The sequence below is a fragment of the Glycine soja genome, chromosome 18, assembly GCF_004193775.1.
Source record: "Glycine soja cultivar W05 chromosome 18, ASM419377v2, whole genome shotgun sequence".
In the NCBI taxonomy this organism is placed as follows: domain Eukaryota; kingdom Viridiplantae; phylum Streptophyta; class Magnoliopsida; order Fabales; family Fabaceae; genus Glycine; species Glycine soja.
In genome coordinates, this window is record NC_041019.1 from 46340131 (window position 1) to 46360693 (window position 20563).

The window sequence follows — 20563 nt, forward strand, 5'->3', positions numbered from 1 at the left end:
ATAAAAAAAATTATTTCATGTTTGATTTAAAAAATGATATTGGAATAACACAAATTAAACTCATGATAACAAAACAACAATTCAAATGTTTGTTATTCCAAAAGTTATTGGACAAATTTTTTGTCTAAGATATAATGTATTCAAAAGTCACACATATCTCACTTTAGAAACTTCTCTCTTATTTCTCAAAAAATTACATTCTTTATTGACTGCAACCGAAGCGGTTAAAACGCGACAATCCAACTTGTTGAGCCTGTCCCATCTTATAAACGGGTCGACCCAATTCAATCCACATGTTGTTCGATCCTACAAAAATTTGCTCAACCCACCACAAGCCGGTGGGTTAAACATATTGGCCCACTTAAAATTAAAAAAGAAAATTCAACAATTTTTTTTTTAAAAATTGAATATTTAGCCGAACTTTGAATAATTAATAGAAAATATTAGTTACATCTTCCTCTAGAGATCCACACCTGCAAACAACAAGACATATCAACAAGCTAGATAATATTTTGCCTTGGAATGCAAGTCAATATCTATGGTAAATTAGTAATCATACAAATTGGTAATCGTGGCATATTAGGGTGGACGTGGCTGAGTGGGGTCCAAACTTCACACGTTGGTTTGGAAAAGTGCCTTTGACAGATAATGTGACGTTATAGATAATTTAATATTTGTCAATAGATAAGATATTCAAATATATCTGAATATTACTTAGGTTAGAGATAACCTATTTGTTAGGGAGCCCAGCTACTAAGGGTCTGAGGTCCGCGCTCTTATAGCAGGACTGACGTAGAAGGTTAACACATGTTTGTAAGTGCCATGTACGATGCCACATAGATTTTGTGGGTCATGAACAATACAAATAGTCTCTTTGAATGAATTTTTATAAATGATACATACAAATAATATTCACACAAGAGTAAATGTACTCTATGCAATAATAATCGTGGATTATGTGAAGTTAACTGCACATGATCAAAGCACAACTAGAGAGTCTATATGAAATTAGCACATACATACTAGCAAGGGAAAACGATGATCACGATTCGTCCTCATTGCCCCGCCTACGCTTCACAACCTTCAAAAGAACTTTCTAATTCGTAAAAATGTCAAAAGTAAAAGCTATAGACACCAACACGCTATTTATAGCTTCCTAAGCATAATTACTCGAATTAGGTGCACTAGAGCCATGCTGAAATCCTTCATATGCGTGATTGGAAAATGTGACGTTGAAGCTCTATGACCATTATTAGAAAATATGCTTTTAACATTGGTTGTTTTCAACTTTCAACATCGGTTTTTGACCGATATTGAAACCACCAACGTTAACATTATCAATGTTAACATCAATTTTTTGAAAACCGATGTTAGCATATACTACACAACATCAATTTTTATAAAAATTGATGTCGTATAGTAAGAAATATTAAAAAAAACAAAAACTACAAAAACAACATCGGTTTTGGGAGAAACTGATGTTGTAATGCACCTTACAACATTGGTTTTGGTGAAAATCGATGTTATTTTTGTATTAGAACATCGGTTTTATCAAAAAACAATGTTGTTAATATTATCCAAATTAAACCTGCAAATTAAAAATAGAACAAATCCAGGTCGTCTAGACAGTAAATTATATTATACTCAAATTATTATTAAATAATACTATCAAATAATGAAACAATAATGTCAATGCATAAAATCATCTATAACCGAAGTTAAACATAACTCTACAATTGCAAAATTTCTTAAACACTTAGTGCTTCATTTTTAACTCTCAGAAAACATCTTGTCCATTGAATGTGAATTGTCTTTATTCTCTCTACTTCCAATACTCTTAGATTAGTAAAATACTATATAATATAACAAAACATAACATAATCAATATAAATAATAATAACTATAACAAATAAAATTAGTTTTTATGTAAATAATTATCATTTTCCAATTATTTTTTATAAAATGTATCAAAGAGAAAACCAATTCCTAAAGAAATATCCTAATGTCCCAATAGTTGTAGGTGAGATAGCTTTGGTATTATAAAATTTGGTGTTGGTGGGTTCGTAAAGTATATATGATGATTATCTCTTTCTATAATGAAGGGCCAGATAGTAGCACAGGTACTCGTGTGAACTAGATGGAGTTTCTTTGTAATTAATTGGTACTTTTGGTACCTTTCAATATATTCTCTTTGGCTTTTAAAAAAAAAAACTTATGCCTTGGTAAAAGACTATAGCCTTATGGCAACATGCTTAAGTGGAACTTGTCGTGTCATGCAATGTAATCAATCAATTAAATCATTAGCATGGTAAGAAACTTTAGTATTATGACATAGTGGAATTTCACATGTCCTTACAATCAATCATGCAATTTGGCCGCAACCCGCAAGCACAATTAAACTCAAAAGACCTAGCTAGACACTTTACACCTATACACACTAAAAATTTAAGCATAGAGAAAAAAAAGGTTATTGTTAAGATAAAAACAAATTAAGAGTGTCATAGGCAAAAAGGAGAAAAGTACTTATATAAAAAGCATATGTACTGAAGTTGCAATTATTCTCCAACAAATATAAACCCCTGTTTCCAAAACTGGCTGATGACAAGATACAAAGCATTTTCTTGATCTTGCATTAGGGACTTGAAGTCATTGTCCTATATTATTTCAACAGGATTAGAGTCCCATGTTACAATTATTGTGTTAACATCAATTGTTACTTGTATTTGACTGTTTTGACACATTATGAGTTTTTTTTTTAAGAAAATAAAATAGTGACTTAGTAGTAAAACAGTGCCTCATGATTGTCCTAGGAAGGCTGACACTGTTTAGAAGGAGAGTCATTATATTACTATGATTACCATGACCATACTGAATGTACTATGACCGTGGTGATGATTGAACTACTCACCAAAAATTTTGTAGTCAACATCTTAGTAAATGTGTATAAATATAATATAATTATCTTTAATAGTTTTCATAAATAACTCATAAATATCAAATATAAATTAAATATTTTTAAATATAACTCATATTTATTATATAGCTCATAATTTGTTAGGATTTATTTTTAATGGTTATATTTGAAAAGTTATAATGACTCGAATGAGATATTTGATCAGAAGATGATGGCACACATGTGAAAGATTTAAAATCCCACGCCAGCTTGGCGCTTCTTGCAGACATTGGTTTTTCACTTTTCAGGGTTTGATTTTTTATCGATAAACTCGGGAGATGATGACGATGAACTCAGGATTTTCTACTAGTAATTTTGGGTTTTATATATATATATATATATATATATATATATATATATATATATATATATATATATATATATATATATATATATATATATATATATATATATATATATATATCACATAATTAAATGAGTTAGGATCATTATATTATTAGTCAAAATATTAAAGTGGTCTAATCAATATAAAATTATGGTTAAGGGTATATATGTCTAATTATGTAGATACCATTAGTGATATTATAATTTGATGAAGGATCAAATTATAATGATCAAATTTGGGGTAACTGATGGAGTTACTAAGAGGCTATGGTCCCCATTTGTAGAAACACTACTAGAAAATAGGCTTTCTACATCGATTATTGGTGTCTTTCTACATCGGTTATCACGCGTCGTTGTAGCCCGGTGTCGTTGAAACACAACGACGGTTGAGCGACCGATGTTGAATTCTGACATTTTACATCGGTTATTAGGACAACCGATGTAGAAATCTGTCCATTTTATGACGGGTTGGTCTCCAAACCCGTCTTAGAATGCATGATTTCTACATTGGTTGTCCTGAAAACCGATGTAGAAAGTCATCATTCTACATCGGGTGTGTCCTGAACCGTCGTAGATTCCTACCCAACGATGAAGCATTCAACATCGGTCATTCTAATAACCGATGTAGAATGATAGACATTCTACATCAGTTGTGGCCTAAACCGATGTAGAATTATTAATTATTTTTTATTTTTTTTGCTTTTTGGAAGCAAGAATTATGATGACATAAAAATTGGTGTCATGGTCATTTCATTAAAAAATATTTCTACAAACTAACTAGTAATTACTAAACTAAATTGTTCATACGAAAAGAGAACAAAAGAATAAAATTAATCAGATTTGAACATGGATACTATATACGTTTAGCAGAAAAACTGTCTAAAAGTGTTGCTCACTAAATTATAATGTAAAAACAAGTTGAGACAAGATGAGCATTTCAATAACTAACCTTGTCCAACTCCCTCTCAGTAATTTTGTTGCTATGCAGTCCTCTAAGAACATTCTTGCATGCATCAACAGCTTTGTGCACCTGCAAATCAATTTGACCATGTAATAAGCAGTCATCCAATCACAAACTCTTAAATTTGTAGACTTTTACAACAATTAACTTAAAAATTATACATATCAAGTCAACCATGATTTCTGATTGGTTGATAGAGTGATTTTTTTACATCAATATAGAAGTTATATATAAACTATTGTAACAATGGGGTGTGTGTGAACAAATCTTGGTTTTAATTAGAAGTCAACAAGTTTCTTGAGTTATAGGAGCTGACTAAACTTAAATGCATGTATGATGAAATGACAATGATATTGAAATTGAATGGTGAAGAGGGGTGCAAAATGCATGCATAAGAGAAGGTGTGAGGTTGTGAGATGATAACTAATGGCACTAACCGGATAGAGTTTCCATCAGCTTGAAGAGCATCAGGCTTGGAACCCAGCTTCATAAACTTCATTGCTATGTCTCAAAGCAAAACCAAACCAAATGTGATTCAGACAGATACACAGTGCACAAAAGGATTTAAAAAAATTGAAATCTTGTAGTTTGCATTGCAAGTAAGGTAAAAAAGAAAGAAAGAAAAGAGAGGCAGGCAGGGTGGCACTGGCTCAGCCTCAGGTGTGGTTGGACCCTTTTGTCCCTACTATTTATTCTCTTTATCCTTGTACAATCCTTCCTTTGTCTCTTTACATTGGACGATGATGATGTTGAATTGTTAATGTTATCTGTGTCTTCACACGTGCTATTTTCCATTCTCTGATGACGTAATAACGTACTATCATGTTACACTTGTAATAATCAATAACAATTGAAAGTGACATGAGAGTGATTCAAATTAATAAAAAGAAAAGAAAAAAATAGTTTATTTCACAAGAAAAATTGCATTGAACTACTCTTAATTAAAAGTACTATTTTATATACTAAAAAGTATAACTTCAAGTATCCAATTATTTTGTGTTATATCTCTTAGCTAGGGCCGAAAATTTTTCTTATAAAATGGGTTATCAATATCATGACTTACATCATATAATAGTTCTTTTTTCTCTAAACTTTTTCTTATAAAATGGGTTATCAATATCATGACTTACATCATATAATAGTTCTTTTTTCTCTAAAGCTTATAATTTTTGTTAAGTGGGGGGTGTATTCAATCCTGAATTTTAAAAGTTTTTTATTAAAAAAATTACAATTTTTAATTGAACTTTTAAATAATAAAAATAAGTCTTATTGCTACAAAGTCATAACTTTTAAGTAACAAATATTTCAAAAATAAATATCATGTGAAGATTTAAGACTTATTTGTTAAAGCTTTAGAGAATAATGGTTCTAGTTTCTCTCTTTTTTTAGAAGAAACCATTTTCACCTCATAAAAATATATATTGAAATAGGAGGAAAACCTGTAAGAAATTAAATTCACAGAATACTTACATACAACCTTTATCGTGATTTACTAAAATATACAATATTAAATATTTCATGAAAAATTAATTCCACAAGAAAATCTGCAGAAAATAAAAGAAATTCATAAGGGACATTTCTTTGTATATTAATTCACAAAAAATAGTCATATATTTGGAAAACTCTTGCAGAATTTTTTTGCAGGAAAATCATATATTTCTAACAATAAAATCCTTCTCCTATTTTATATAAAAAGTATCAAAAAATAGATATATTTAACGAGGAGGGATGAAATTATTTTAAGAATAATATTTACTCTTTATTTCACATTCCCACGCTTCTTTGGTGATAATAAGTTTCACATTCCCAGCAGCAAAATCCACAAATTATTTTTTGGTGGTAATAAGAATCATGAAAGCATACATTATCCTTAGAAACATGAGAATAAAGATTATGAATGATTGATGCATCTAAATATTCTCACCTTAGACACATAACTCCCCATATAATTGTTTGAAAGCCACAAACTTGTATGCTTTAATGAATGGAAGCCTGAAAGAAGGAAGACCACCGATATCAGCATATCAAAATTTCCAAAAATCAGAAAGTCACATCCTATAAATATGCACTCCTCACTACTAAAAAAAAGGCTTTTTACGACACTGAATCTACGTCGGTTATATAGGGACCGCTTTAAAAAGTGGAACAGTGGTATTTTTGTAATTATTGTGAATTAAATCACATTTTACTACGCACAATCTAAGGCAGTTATTAAAAACCGCCTTAGAATGTTATGTACTATAACATTTACGCCGATTTTTTAACTATAACCGTCGTAATTGTAAACAACAAAAATCAAAACCAAATAGGTGTGGACCTTTGGCATTCTCGTTTCTGGTTAGAGAGTAGAGATAGAGAGATGCTGCAATTAGGGTTTATGCTAGAGAAACAGAGAACAAAGAGTCTGGGAGCAAGCCCATCGCGCAGTACACGATGGACGCGTGGCTCTACGCCATCTTCAAGCAGTCCGGTGAGTTCGGGAGGTCCTTCAACTACTCTGTCCCTGAGCAGCAGATAATGGCTTACCTTGTCAAAATCCAGTTCGGCGGCTTCATCCAGCTCTTCGGCTCCATGATTGCCATTGACGAGCCCTCCTTCCGCATCCTCGGTTACTCCAACAACGCCCGCGACATGCTCGACATTACTCCGCAGTCCGTGCCTTCGCTCGACGATAAGAATGACGCTGCCTTCACTCTCGGCACCGATGTTCGAGCCCTCTTCACTCACTCCAGTGCCTTACTCCTCTAAAAGGCCTTCTTTGAACGCGAAATTAGCCTCATGAACCCTATCTGGATCCACTCTAGAACCTCGAAAAGGCCTTCGTCCTCGCTTTCTTTGAGTAAGTTTGTCTAATTGGTAGGATGGGCATGCCACAGTTTAAAGCTCAAGAGGTAGTAGCAGAAGCATTTCAGAAGAAGATATTGTTATTCTATTACCATTTTTTTTTTGCCTTTCATGATTTTGTTATGTTTTACAATGATTATGTTGGTTCCTGTTTCAATTATTTTATTGTGCATAGCCATAAGGTTTTAGAATTTAGATTATTGCTTTCCTCAATATGGTGTTTCTTAGATGTAGGGGGCTGTTGTTCTTGGTTTAAATTTGGGTAGATCTGACCTAGGTAGTGTTTTCACGTGATTGGTATTTGGAGGCCTGTTTATGTTTATTACATGTTGGATTTGATTGCTGAAGTGAGCGAGTCTTGATTGCAGCAGAGAGAAAACATGAAAACATTATAAGTTTTAATTGTTATTAGTTTCCTAATTCCTTCTTGCTTTCCTTACATTGGTCTTTTTATTTGGTTGTCCTTTGTCCTATAACTTACAGATTTTAAGTGTTTGAAGTGATGCATGACAAAAATTTCTGCTTTTGTAAATGTGAGTGTCTGCTGCTGTAATTAACCCACAGTTGAAAAATTATTGGCAGGAAAAATAGAGGGCCAAGATAAAGGAGAAGATTGACAAATTTGTCAAAGAAAAGTTATTGGACTTCTGTGATGTTCTTAATATTCAAATAAACAAGACCAATGTGAAGAAGGTAAGTTTGTTATAATATAACTCCATTTGAGAATAGAGTTTTAGTACTTTTTAAAATTAAATTATTAAATGAAACATGGTTTCAGGAGGAGGGGTCTACAAAGTTGTTGGAATATTTGGAGTCCCCACATGCTACAACTAAGATTCTACTTGCTGATAAAGAGCAGGTTTATTCTTTATAGATTATTTTAATCAATTGATGCTTTTGCTAATTGTAACATTAGTAAATTTGCTTTGTTGTATATCATTTCATTGTTGAACTACTGCATTGAAATTGAAAGCACCTCTCACAGATTGTCCATTTTTTTTGTTAGTTTGAGATTGTTTTCTAATGAGAAACACATGAGAATTGAGAAAATCACCTTTGATTAAATGCTTCATGGAGTTCAATCCTTATTCTCATCCTTATATTTAACATGTGAGGTTGGGTTGTAGACTTTGATTCAACAGATGGATTGATGAAAATAATTACTCCCAATGAAGTTAATACTAATATGCCCTGTATTAGAATTTTAATTTTATATTAATGTGGCTAGTTTTTTGAAGTTTGCTTCTATGTTAACAGAAAGGTAAAAAGAGAACCAGAAAGTCATTCCCTGGCAAATCTCCTGGGAAAGCATCTACAGAGACACCTGCCAAGGTATCTTGTCCAGAAAGTCATTTTAATGTGGCTAGTTTTTTGAAGTTTGCTTCTACATACTCTCCTCACATATGCTTTTGTCCTGTCTTTAGTGCCATATGTTGTAGTCTGCTGGTTGCTCAAAAGTTAATTTTTTGAATTTCTGGTTAATTTTTCACGAGTAATCCTATCAAACCATCCGAGAAAACTTCCCCTCTAATATTATGTTATTACATCTAAACAAATTATAGAAACTTTTAATTTATAAGATTTGATTTCAATATTAAGTATTATAATATAATATTTTTATAATATTATTTCCTATACGTGATTTTAGGTAATTAAGATAATAATATATAAATAAAATATTTTTATAATATTATTTCCTATACTTGATTTTAGGTAATTAAGATTTTAATATATAAATATAATAATTTTATAATATTATTTCCTATACGTGATTTTAGGTATTTGATAATACTTTTAATGAAATCTTTTAAGATATTAAAATGTATTTTCTAATTTATTAATAGCACTCTTTAGGATTTTTTTTTTAAAATGTATTATGATGGCCTTTTTGCTTGTTGTAGAGCATCCTTCACTTGTACTAAATCTTGACTTAGTACACTATAGTTAGAACTCCACTATTTTTTCTCAATCAACAGCAGTCCCATGTGTGTGGGCTGGATTATGTATAACTTAGAAGTAGCAGTGGATACAAATATAACTTAGAAGTAGCAGTGCATCCTTCATTTTTTTTCTCAATCAACAACAGTCCCACTATTTTTGCTTGTTCATTTGTTAATTTTGATCTGATTATTATCTTGTCTACTTTTGTTGGCATATTCTTTGGTGTGGAAACACTTTCGGGTGTTCTTAATAGTCTCATGCTTGGATCTGATTCAGATCTTCTTTCTTGATTTGGTTAGTCAAACAATTTATATGTACACTTGCTAATCATAATTTTATAATGAGTTTTTTATGCAACAATTGTAATCTTATGGTATGATTAGGAATATTTTTATCTTTATCTTTATAATAATAATAAAAGTAAATAAGTTTGAGAGGGAAAACTTATGCAATTAAATTGTTCATTTTTAGAGATTTTATTCTTTATTTGTTAATTCATAAAATTATATTAATATAGTAATTAAGGTAATCAGAATCATCTTCTAATTTGAAATAATTTAATCAATTGTTAGTAACTCAGGTATATGTTTTAGTTAAGTTATTAAGATGATTTTAAATTTTTTATATAAATATAGTAATTAAGGTAATTAGAATAAGTATATTTTCTAATTAGAATAAGTATGTTTTAATTAAGGTAATTAAGATTATTTTAAATTTTTTATTATAATAAAATTATAGGGACATTTTATGCAATTGAGCAAGAAAATTTTTGAGAAACTTTTTATATTTTTAATTCATAGAATTATTTAAATATAATAATTGAGGTAATTTGAATACTTATATATTCTGATTTGAAATAATTAAATTAATTATTATCCACACATATATATATGTCTTAATTTTGATAATTAAGATTAATTTAAAATAGAAAAAAATTAATTATATAAAAAATGTTATCTGACATTATAATATATATTTTTGTCTAACATTATACATTTATTTAATTAAAAATACTAGATTTTATATACCATTAAGAAAAACTCTTTTTCAATTAACTTGATTATTTATTCTTCTTAGGTGATGATTATTATTTATAAATATATGTAATTGTTATATTTTAAGATTTTATTATAAAATACATTTTAAATCAGGTCATATATATATATATATATATATATATATATCTTGCTGATGGAAGATGAAGTGATGAGTGAAGTGGCTGCTCCACGTCGTGTTCTTCTTGTATCGGGAAGTGGCTAGCCACAGTGTGGCACTTCTGAGTAAGCATCAATCAGTCCTCACTTATCTTTTTTATTAGTATGTATATATATATATATATATATATATATATATATATATATATATATATATTGATTGTTGTTATTGTGCTGCTTAATGAATATTGAGTTTTTAATCATTAAATAAAAATTACAACCAATTGCATTAGTTTTTATTAATTCATGTATTGCCCTCTTGTGGGGGAGTTATAGACTCAAGTTTGTTCTAAATGTATACTGAATACCTTTAAGCAATGTATTGATCTATTTCTTTTCACTTATTTTTTTCTCTAACAATATTTATTACAAGTAGTGTACTCTATTTCTTTCTACTGGCTTATTAAACAAGAGTTGCTTTGTAAATTATGAGTATCCTTGAGTTTATTATATACTCTGCTTTCCTCTATAAATCATATTTTGATAATAGAGTATGAAGTTTTAAATGAGTGATGTGTTTTATTATTTGTAACTGGTGCAGTGATGCAATTGCAGTCATATCTGAAACCTGGTAATTTTGGAGAAGGCTATGTGATAGAGATATGGTTACTTAAAATTTTACTTTTTATATATGTATATTTTTTAAAGTAATTTAATTTTTTATTCATTGTTAAATTAATACAAAAGATAAAGAAGAGAATAAGACTTTTCATAATGAATATTTTTGTTAGTCATTCAAAATGGAAACATGTAAATATACACCATTTGATTCCCGAGTGTATTAATTTTACTCGGATTTTAATTATACATTTAAGATGAAAAAAGATTACAATAATATGAAGATTAATTGTGTGTTTAAAAAATAAAAAAAATTCTCTAATGTTGCTTTCTGATATCCTAAGAGCATCAGTTTCTTAGCTGAAAAATTATTTCTTATAATGGTGGATGCATTAAAGAGGCCACTAAGGCACTAACTCATTTTTTCTTTCTTTTATTTCTTCACTTATTTTATGTTTTCATTCTTTTCTTTTTGCCAGAAAATTAAAATATATCAACTTGTAAACAAAATATATCAACTTGTAAACAAAATATTTTTTGCCAGAAAATTTGCTCATGAATAATTTTTATGTGTTTCTGTTCCTTCATAGGCTTGGTTTAGAGAGCTACCAACTGGAGTATTGGACCCTCTTTCGCTAGAGCAGGTGATGCAATCCCAGTCAGAAGAAGAATGTGCTCAGCTTGTGAGGCTTCTTCCTCCAACAGAAGCTGCTTTGCTAGATTGGGCAATAAACTTAATGGTAAATGTTGCTCAAATGGAAAACTTGAACAACATGAATGCACGTAATATTGTAATGGTTTTTGCACCAAACATGACTCAAGTAAGATTAAATCATTTTTTGTTGTAAATGTTGTATAGATTTCTGCTCTTAGCTCTAATTTTTGTTATCCAGTTCATACTAGTCAAATTCATCTTATTGGATATAACATCAATGAGTAAAACAAACATTTTGATATATTTTCATTTATGTAAAAGTCTTCTATTGAAGGAATAAAAAGACATGTTTATTGTACTGCTCCATCTAAAATTTGGCATAACATTCAAAGACGGTTAATAACAATTAACCGTCTTTGAAAGGCACAACATTCAAAGACGGTTATTAGCAAATAACCGTCTTTAAATGCCTATTTTGACACAGCATTCAAAGACAGTTATTTGCTAATAACCGTCCGTCTTTGATTGTAAAGTCAGACACACCTTTCAAAGACGGTTATTAGCTAATAATCGTCTTTGAATGCCTATTCTAACACACAGTTCAAAGACGGTTATTAACAAATAACCGTCTTTAAATGTGAACTCTGATACAGCATACAAAGACGATTATTAACTAATAACCGTCTTTGAAAGGTTCTTACATTCAAAGACGGTTATGATAATAACCGTCGTAAAAACTGATTTCGTTTTAACGACATTTTAAACAACAACGGTTGATAACCGTCGTTAAATGCACTTATTAATCGTCGTAAAAAGCCCTTTTTTTAGTAGTGCCTATAAATGTTCACCTAACCAAAAATCAGAAATCACATCCTTATATAAATTTCCAAAAAAAGGAACCACAAACAACTACAATGCAAGAAAAGATGAAATCTGATATATATATATATATATATATATATATATATATATATATATATATATATATATATATATATATGTTTTCAAGTTTATATTTTCATTTCATTATTCATACTGCATTCTTACTTCCTATCTGTCCGTTTGATCCTACTCCGCTGACCTCTGGTATCAGAGCCTGATGGGGAAGTAGGAATAGTGTCCGTAAGGGCATATGTTAACTGAACTTATGGATCTGAAGCATGTACAGTAATTTTAATTTAAACAGTATGTGTTTGAACAGTATTTTCTGGAAGCACAGCAGTCTGATATTTTAGTTGAATGATACTGTAGCAGTAAGTCCCGTGGATGAGAAAGGGCAGTAAGGCTAAGGTGTATTGTTCAAATAAAATATTGAGACATAATATACTGGTGGCTATAGAAGTAATGTTCAAACTATATTGTCTGTATTTAAAAAAAAAAAAAATCTTCTTTTTCATTTATTCAGATCCAAGAAGTTCTGTAACATATAGCCTTATGGAAAGATTTCTATGGAACCAAATGAAGGCAAAGATATTAGAGAATGTTTTAATTATGTCTAGATTATTGCGATCCTTTTCCCGTATCTCTTTTCGCTCAAATTCCTCCTCTTCATCTTTTCGCTCAAATTCCTCCTCTTCATCTTCTTCAAGAAACACCAATCTCTTAAATGATCAAGATAACCAGACCCAAGAGGTCGCCCCAAAACACAATCTCTTCGATGAGGAAGTCCGATTCGAAGATATTAATCAAAACATGGATGACTGGAACATTCCAGAAATCCCTCAGGATCAACTATACGTTCCTGAAACAATTAAAGACAAACACAACTTTGATTACATAATCAAAACAGTAGAAAACAATATTCCTCTAGGACAAGATATAGGGGAAGAATTTCATCTACTTTCAAAAAATTCAATTTATGAACATAGCCGTAAGTATAAATATCTACACATCGGTTGTGTACAAGTAGCCATCAAGCCCTTAATTGATATGGGCATAGATGCAGCAGTTTTAATGTGTCTAAGAGATATTAGGCATAATCAATTTGAAGACTCCCTAATTGGAACAGTCGAAACCAGCCTAGGACAAGGTCCAATATATTTTAATTGTTATCCAAACAAAACAGTGAGTCTGATGGACAGAAACATTCTTGACTCTCTGTTCTTAAACATCCACTTTCATGGCCTTGACATGAAAGAAGGATCAATCCCAGCAGCCTTAATTTATAGGATCCAGTACAAGGTCATGAATACTTGTGCATCTAGAGTCCTGTTAAAACCTCAAAAAGGAGAAACAACCTTGTTTATCACTGATATGACAAAGGCTAACGTGTCTCTCCCGAGAAAAATAAAATGGGATGAAGTAACTCTTCCCGAAAGATGGGTTATGGATAAGGCCACACCGTCTATTCCCCGACCCGCTCCAACAATAGAGCATATTAAGCAAGATAACTCCGGAAAGGTAGAGATAACCTTCAATAGGAGAAATTCTTTTTCATCAAGGATAGAAGCCTCTAGGTCTGAATATGAGTCAGCCAGAAGGTCTTTTTCAGTTAGAACCCGTTCAATTCCAGTAGGACTAACCAGATCTGAGTCACATAACCAGTTCCCTACTGTAAACCTCCAAGGATTAGACACTACTTCTAGCATACCTAGAACAACTTACAACCAAGAACAGGAGGACGACCAAAAGTCGATCCAATCCCCAACATACTCTTCTATGGAACCTTATGATGTTATTTGACAACTTTAGCATTGATAAGGAAACCCTTAGGAAAGATTTCTATTCTCCGGAGAATGAACCTCAAAGGAGATGGTTTTTCCAACATTACAAGGGTGCAAACAGAAAACAAATCCAAGACAAGTTCTACGAATTTGTCGAAAGAGTCAAAATTAATGTCCTTTTCTTTGATTGGTTTCATGCTTATGCCATCAGAAAGGATATAGATTACCCTTGGAAACAAGACATCATAGGTGATCCAACAACAAATGTCATAACAAATTGGCAAGTGAAGGATGGTGAGTTAATCCAATCGGAATTACCTCCCGCAACACAATATCAACTACCAAACATCAAAGACAGTAACAATAAACCTGTCATGGCAATTCCATTCAAGACAAAAGATGTCAACGAGGAAATAACCTCTAAAGACATTAAGAGCCTAATGGAACAGGCAAATTATACCAACAAATACTTACAAGCTTTAGGAGAAACCATAAAAACTAAGGTAGTTCCTAAACAAAAATCAATAGAGGAAACTTCGCCAAGAATCCCCATTGAAAAACCTTTATTCAAACCTTTCAAAGTTAGTGAGAAGGCTAAAAGAAAAATTAGAGAACTTAGAAAAACTAAATCCTTAATTGAAGGCGTAGGTGACAACCATAGTGAATTACTAAACAAGATTGGTAGTTTACTTAAAGTCATTCCAGATACCCCCCAAGCCTCGGAAAATACTTCCAAAATGGTAACAAGAAGTACCTCCAAATTAATCAATGTTATTAATGAAGATAGTGACCAAAACTCAGATAACACAACTGAGGTAGGATCAGTGTCAGAAAAGAATATAAATCCAATTAATTCCAAACACTGGAAAACACCCTCCAAATTATATTATCAACGTCCAACTGCCCCTGACCTTCTATTAGAAGAAAGAGGTGAAAACAATTTTAAGAGTTTTAGTGCAAACAACATCTATGAATGGAACATAGATGCACAAACGGAGTATAACATCATGAATACACTCCAACATATGACCATGGTGGCTACGGCTTACCAAACCTCCCATGAATGTTCAGAAGAGACCATTATAGATATCTTAGTGGCAGGATTTTCTGGACAATTAAAAGGATGGTGGGATAATTATCTCACTAACGAAGAGAAATCAAAAATTTACAGCGCAGTTAAGACGGATCTCAATGGAAAAGTCATTACTAATGACGATGATAAAGAGATTCCTGACGCTGTTAACACATTAATTTTTACAATAGCCCAACATTTCATTGGAGACCCATCCTTGTGGAAAGATAGGTCTGCAGAATTATTGTCAAATCTTAAGTGTAGAACCTTAGCGGATTTTAGGTGGTATAGAGATACTTTCCTAACTAGGGTTTACACAAGAGAAGATAGTCAACAACCTTTTTGGAAAGAAAAATTTCTAGCTGGTCTTCCCAGATCATTAGGAGACAAGGTTAGAGATAAAATCCGTAGTCAATCTGCCAATGGAGATATTCCATATGAAAGTTTAAGCTATGGTCAATTAATTTCTTACGTCCAAAAGGTAGCCTTAAAAATTTGTCAGGATGACAAAATTCAGAGGCAATTAGCCAAAGAAAAGGCTCAAACAAAGAGAGATTTAGGTTCTTTCTGCGAACAATTTGGTCTACCGGCCTGTCCAAAACAAAAGAAAAAACAATCCTCTAAAAAAGAAATCCATGAGAATAAACCGGTCAATACAAAGAGATTTCCAAGGAGGAGATACTCACACAAACCATCAACCAATAGAGGAATGGAAAATCCTAGACAAAAAACAAAATCAAAAATAACGTGCTACAATTGTGGAAAACAAGGCCACATCAGCAAATACTGTAGGCTAAAAAAGAAGTTAAGAAACCTTAACCTAGAACCCGCAATTGAAGAGCAAATAAACAATTTGCTCATAGAAACCTCGGAGGAAGAAACAGAAACTTCATCCTCCGTGCTTTCCGATGAAAACCTAAACATAATCCAACAAGATGACCAACTATCATCAACAGATGATGATGATGGGCAAATCAATACTCTAACGAGAGAACAAGATCTCTTGTTTGAAGCAATCAATTCCATACCTGACCCCCAGGAAAAGAAGGTTTTTCTGGAAAAACTCAAGAAAACATTAGAAGTAAAACCTAGACAAAAGGATTTTATCACAAACAACAAATTTGATGTAAGTAACATACTCAAGAGATTAGAAAATTCTTCAACCAAACCAACGACAATCCAAGATCTCCAAACAGAGATAAACAATCTAAAAAGAGAAGTAAAAGAACTTCGTCAACAACAAGAAATTCATCAGATCATTCTTTCTCAACTTGAGGAAGATAGTGATTCTGAAAGTACCAACAACAGTGAGGAAAACCAACCAGAAAATTTAGAAGATGATATGTTTATGGGATTAATCAACAAGATTAAAATCCAAAAATTTTACATAAACATAAAAATAATTATTAATGATTTCGTTTTAGAAACAATGGCCCTATTTGATACAGGGGCTGATTCAAACTGCATTTTAGAAGGATTAATTCCTACAAAATTCTTTGAGAAAACTTCAGAAAAATTAAGTACGGCAAACGGCTCAAAATTAAAAATTAATTTTAAGCTATCAAATGCAATCATTGAAAACCAAGGTCTTAAGATTAACACAAACTTTCTTCTGGTAAAAAACCTTAAGAATGAAGTAATCTTAGGAACGCCCTTCATTAGAGCCCTGTTTCCCATCCAAATATCTAATGAAGGAATAACCACAAATTATTTAGGAAGAAAAATTACATTTAATTTTTCTACTAAACCAATTTCCAGAAATATAAATCTTATAGAAAATAAGATTAATCAAATTAAGTTCTTAAAAGAAGAAGTATCTTTTAAGAATATTCAGATACAACTGGGAAAACCCCAAGTAAAAGAAAGAATTCAATCTTTATTAAATCATATTGAATCGACCGTTTGTTCTGAATTGCCACATGCATTTTGGGACAGAAAGAAACATATTGTCGATCTCCCTTATGAGAAAGACTTTAGGGAAAAACAAATTCCCACAAAAGCCAGACCAATCCAAATGAATGAAGAACTTCTTCAATACTGTCAAAAGGAAATCAAGGATTTGCTTGATAAAGGCCTAATCCGGAAAAGCAAAAGCCCATGGTCTTGTGCGGCTTTTTATGTTAACAAACAATCTGAGATTGAGCGTGGAACACCCCGCTTAGTCATAAATTACAAACCATTAAATCAAGCATTACAATGGATTAGATATCCTATTCCAAACAAAAAAGATTTGCTTAACAGATTAAATTCTGCAAAGATATTTTCAAAATTTGATATGAAATCTGGATTTTGGCAAATCCAAATCCAAGAATCAGATAGGTACAAAACAGCGTTTACTGTACCTTTCGGGCAATATGAATGGAACGTGATGCCATTCGGACTGAAGAATGCCCCTTCAGAATTTCAAAAAGTTATGAACGATATTTTTAATCCCTATTCAAAATTTGTCATTGTCTACATAGATGATGTTTTAATCTTTTCCCAAAACATTGACCAACATTTCAAACATCTCCAAACCTTCATACATATCATCAAACAAAATGGTTTGGCAGTCTCCAAATCAAAAATCAATCTTTTCCAAACTCAAATTCGATTCCTTGGTCACAATATATATCAAGGTACAATCATTCCAATCGAAAGGTCAATAGAGTTTGCTAGCAAATTCCCCAACCAAATCTTAGACAAAACCCAGTTACAAAGATTTCTAGGTTGTCTAAATTACGTAGGAGAATTTGTCCCCTATTTAAATAATATTGTCAAGCCATTACATGATAGGCTGAAGAAAAATCCGCCTCCTTGGTCTGACCTCCATACACAAACGGTTAAAGAAATCAAAGTCAAAGTCCAATCCATTAAATGTCTGTATCTTCCTATTCCACAGGCATTTAAAATTGTCGAAACTGATGCTTCAGACATAGGTTATGGTGGCATCCTCAAACAAAGAGTCCATGGCCAAGATCATGTCATTGCATATACATCAAAACATTGGAATCCTGCACAATTAAAATATTCAACTGTTAAAAAAGAAGTTTTAGCAATTGTTTTGTGCATTTCCAAATTTCAATCGGATTTATTAAACCAAAAATTTTTAATCAGGGTTGATTGTAAATCAGCCAAAGATATTTTACAAAAAGATGTTAAAAACCTTGCCTCAAAACAAATTTTTGCACGATGGCAAGCAATTTTAAGTGTCTTTGATTTTGACATAGAATACATCAAGGGCACCTCAAATTCACTACCTGACTACCTTACCCGTGAATTCTTACAGAAAAGTGGTAATGCCTCCTAAGGCATCGGGAATCTCCCTACGGGGAGGAAGGAGTACAGGCAAAGGAGCCAGGCTGGCTCTTCCAGAACCAACCATGAAGAAATCATCTACCTCTTCTGGGTCACCAACCCAGGCTGGGTCATCTACCCAGAAAACCAATTTAGAAGGGTCATCAACCCAGATTGCCTCAATCAAACCTGAGCCATCCACTCAGGAATCTCCCAAACCGGCAACCGCCAAACAAACATCGGCCGACTATGCTTGGCCAATTGAAACCCTTCAGGCCCTTCAAGACATGGGTCTGACCAAATTTCCAAAAATAATCAAAAAATCTTGGGCAGACATTGCCTCAGAATCTGATGATGAATCTGAATCAAATTTACAAACAATGATCCAAAATGCGTCAATGACCAAAACAGCCACCAATACTAAAGGAAAACTACCTTTAGCCAAAGCTCAAACACCACCTACCAAACAAACTAACAATTATGTTTATAAAAATAAATTGTTAACTGTTTTGCAGATGGAACCTGAATTTTGGGACAAAAATCCCTTCAAGGCGACGGCCAAGGCTTTCCCACCAGGATTTCACTATAAACCAACCACCATCCTGAAGACAAGAACTTTTTATGAATTGATTTTGGTAGATTCAAACTCAGTATCTATCAAACATTTCAAAGATCCAAAAGACCAAACCTTAAACACCCACTCAACCATCCAAATACTAAAAGTTCTTCAACCAAGACACTTTGGTTCGGACTTGAACAAAGGAAAGAGATTTTCAGTTCCATTTGATCCGGTAGGTTATACCTATTGGGATTACGTTGATGCTTGGACCAAGGTGTTTTGGCACCAAAATACCCACTTCAAGCATTCATGGCTGATATATTTCAAGACCAACACAATTTACAATTTTCCCAATTGGTTTTTGCAATGGTGGGACTTCTTTGGACCAATCCCAGAGATATTCCCAGAAACGGTCCAACAAGGATTTTCCCAATTTAAGAAACAATACAATTCGCAGGAATCACGAATTCCAGCAGATCTTAAATACTTTTCAAGCTTTGCACTGTCATGGATATTCTCATGGCAATATCGTTACAGCAAGACTGAAAAGACAAACCAATATCCATCACTACAAAGACACGCATTTGTAAAATGGTGGACACAATTTGACTCATCCAAAGCGGATCCAGAACAAGTAAAACTATGGTTCAAATCCCATCCAGAATTCCTCAAAGCGGCTGATCCAGAGACTTCTGTGTTTTTGAACCAAAAGTCTCATCTGGCAGCATTTTTAGCAGGATCGACATCAAAGGAGGTCTTAGCTAAAAATCTGAAGGAAGTTCTACAAATGTTACAACAGGAGGAAGAAGCTTCATCCTCAAAGAAGGAAGAAACAAGTTCTGCCGAAGAAGAAGAAGAAGATCCCTTTTACCAAAACGAAGATGATTGTTTTGGTATCTGTTTAGATTAAATTTAATTTCGGTCACAAAACCGTCTGTTTGTAATTAATGTGTAATTAATAATGGACAATACTACCTGTCCTGTAGCCATTAAAGTCCCGGTCAAAACTACTTGTCTTGTAACAAACAGTCAAATAGTCCCGGTCAAAACTACCGGCAACTACCGGTCTTAGATTTTTGGCTATATAAGGAGTCCTCAAGTATGTTGTGAGGCACCCTTTCATTTAGCCATTTTTTCAGGTTTCGGAAGAGAGGTGCTCTGAAACAAGATTTTTGTAAGCGCTTCTTTCTAGATTCAATAAATTTCTATTTTTCATCCTTCTCTCTTCTCCCTTCACCGATCCTGTGCGGCTCTGCCGCCGCTTCGGTTTCTTTGTTTATGTATATATATATATATATATATATATATATAGGTGGAAAAAATAAAATAAAAAAATAAGCCATCCAACTGAAAAATTGCAACTGCCAATGTATATACAAAACTTATTTAACGTGAATTTGTCTTTAAAGAAAGCAAATAATTAAAAAGTTTATAATTTTTGTTATTTTTGTCCCGTGTCAAAGATCACGAGTGTCTCTTGACTTATTAAATCAGAAATCAATTTCATTTAAGGTGTGTGACT

At 32.2% G+C, this 20563-nt stretch overlaps 1 long non-coding RNA gene across 1 annotated transcript; it reads left to right on the forward strand.

Annotated features, from left to right (window-relative positions):
* The first annotated feature begins 7692 nt into the window (after window positions 1–7692).
* Window positions 7693–8564, forward strand: LOC114395359. The gene is made up of 3 exons (XR_003663007.1): window positions 7693–7796; window positions 7882–7962; window positions 8361–8564. It is a non-coding gene; the product is annotated as an uncharacterized LOC114395359 (long non-coding RNA).
* Window positions 8565–20563: the final 11999 nt, after the last annotated feature.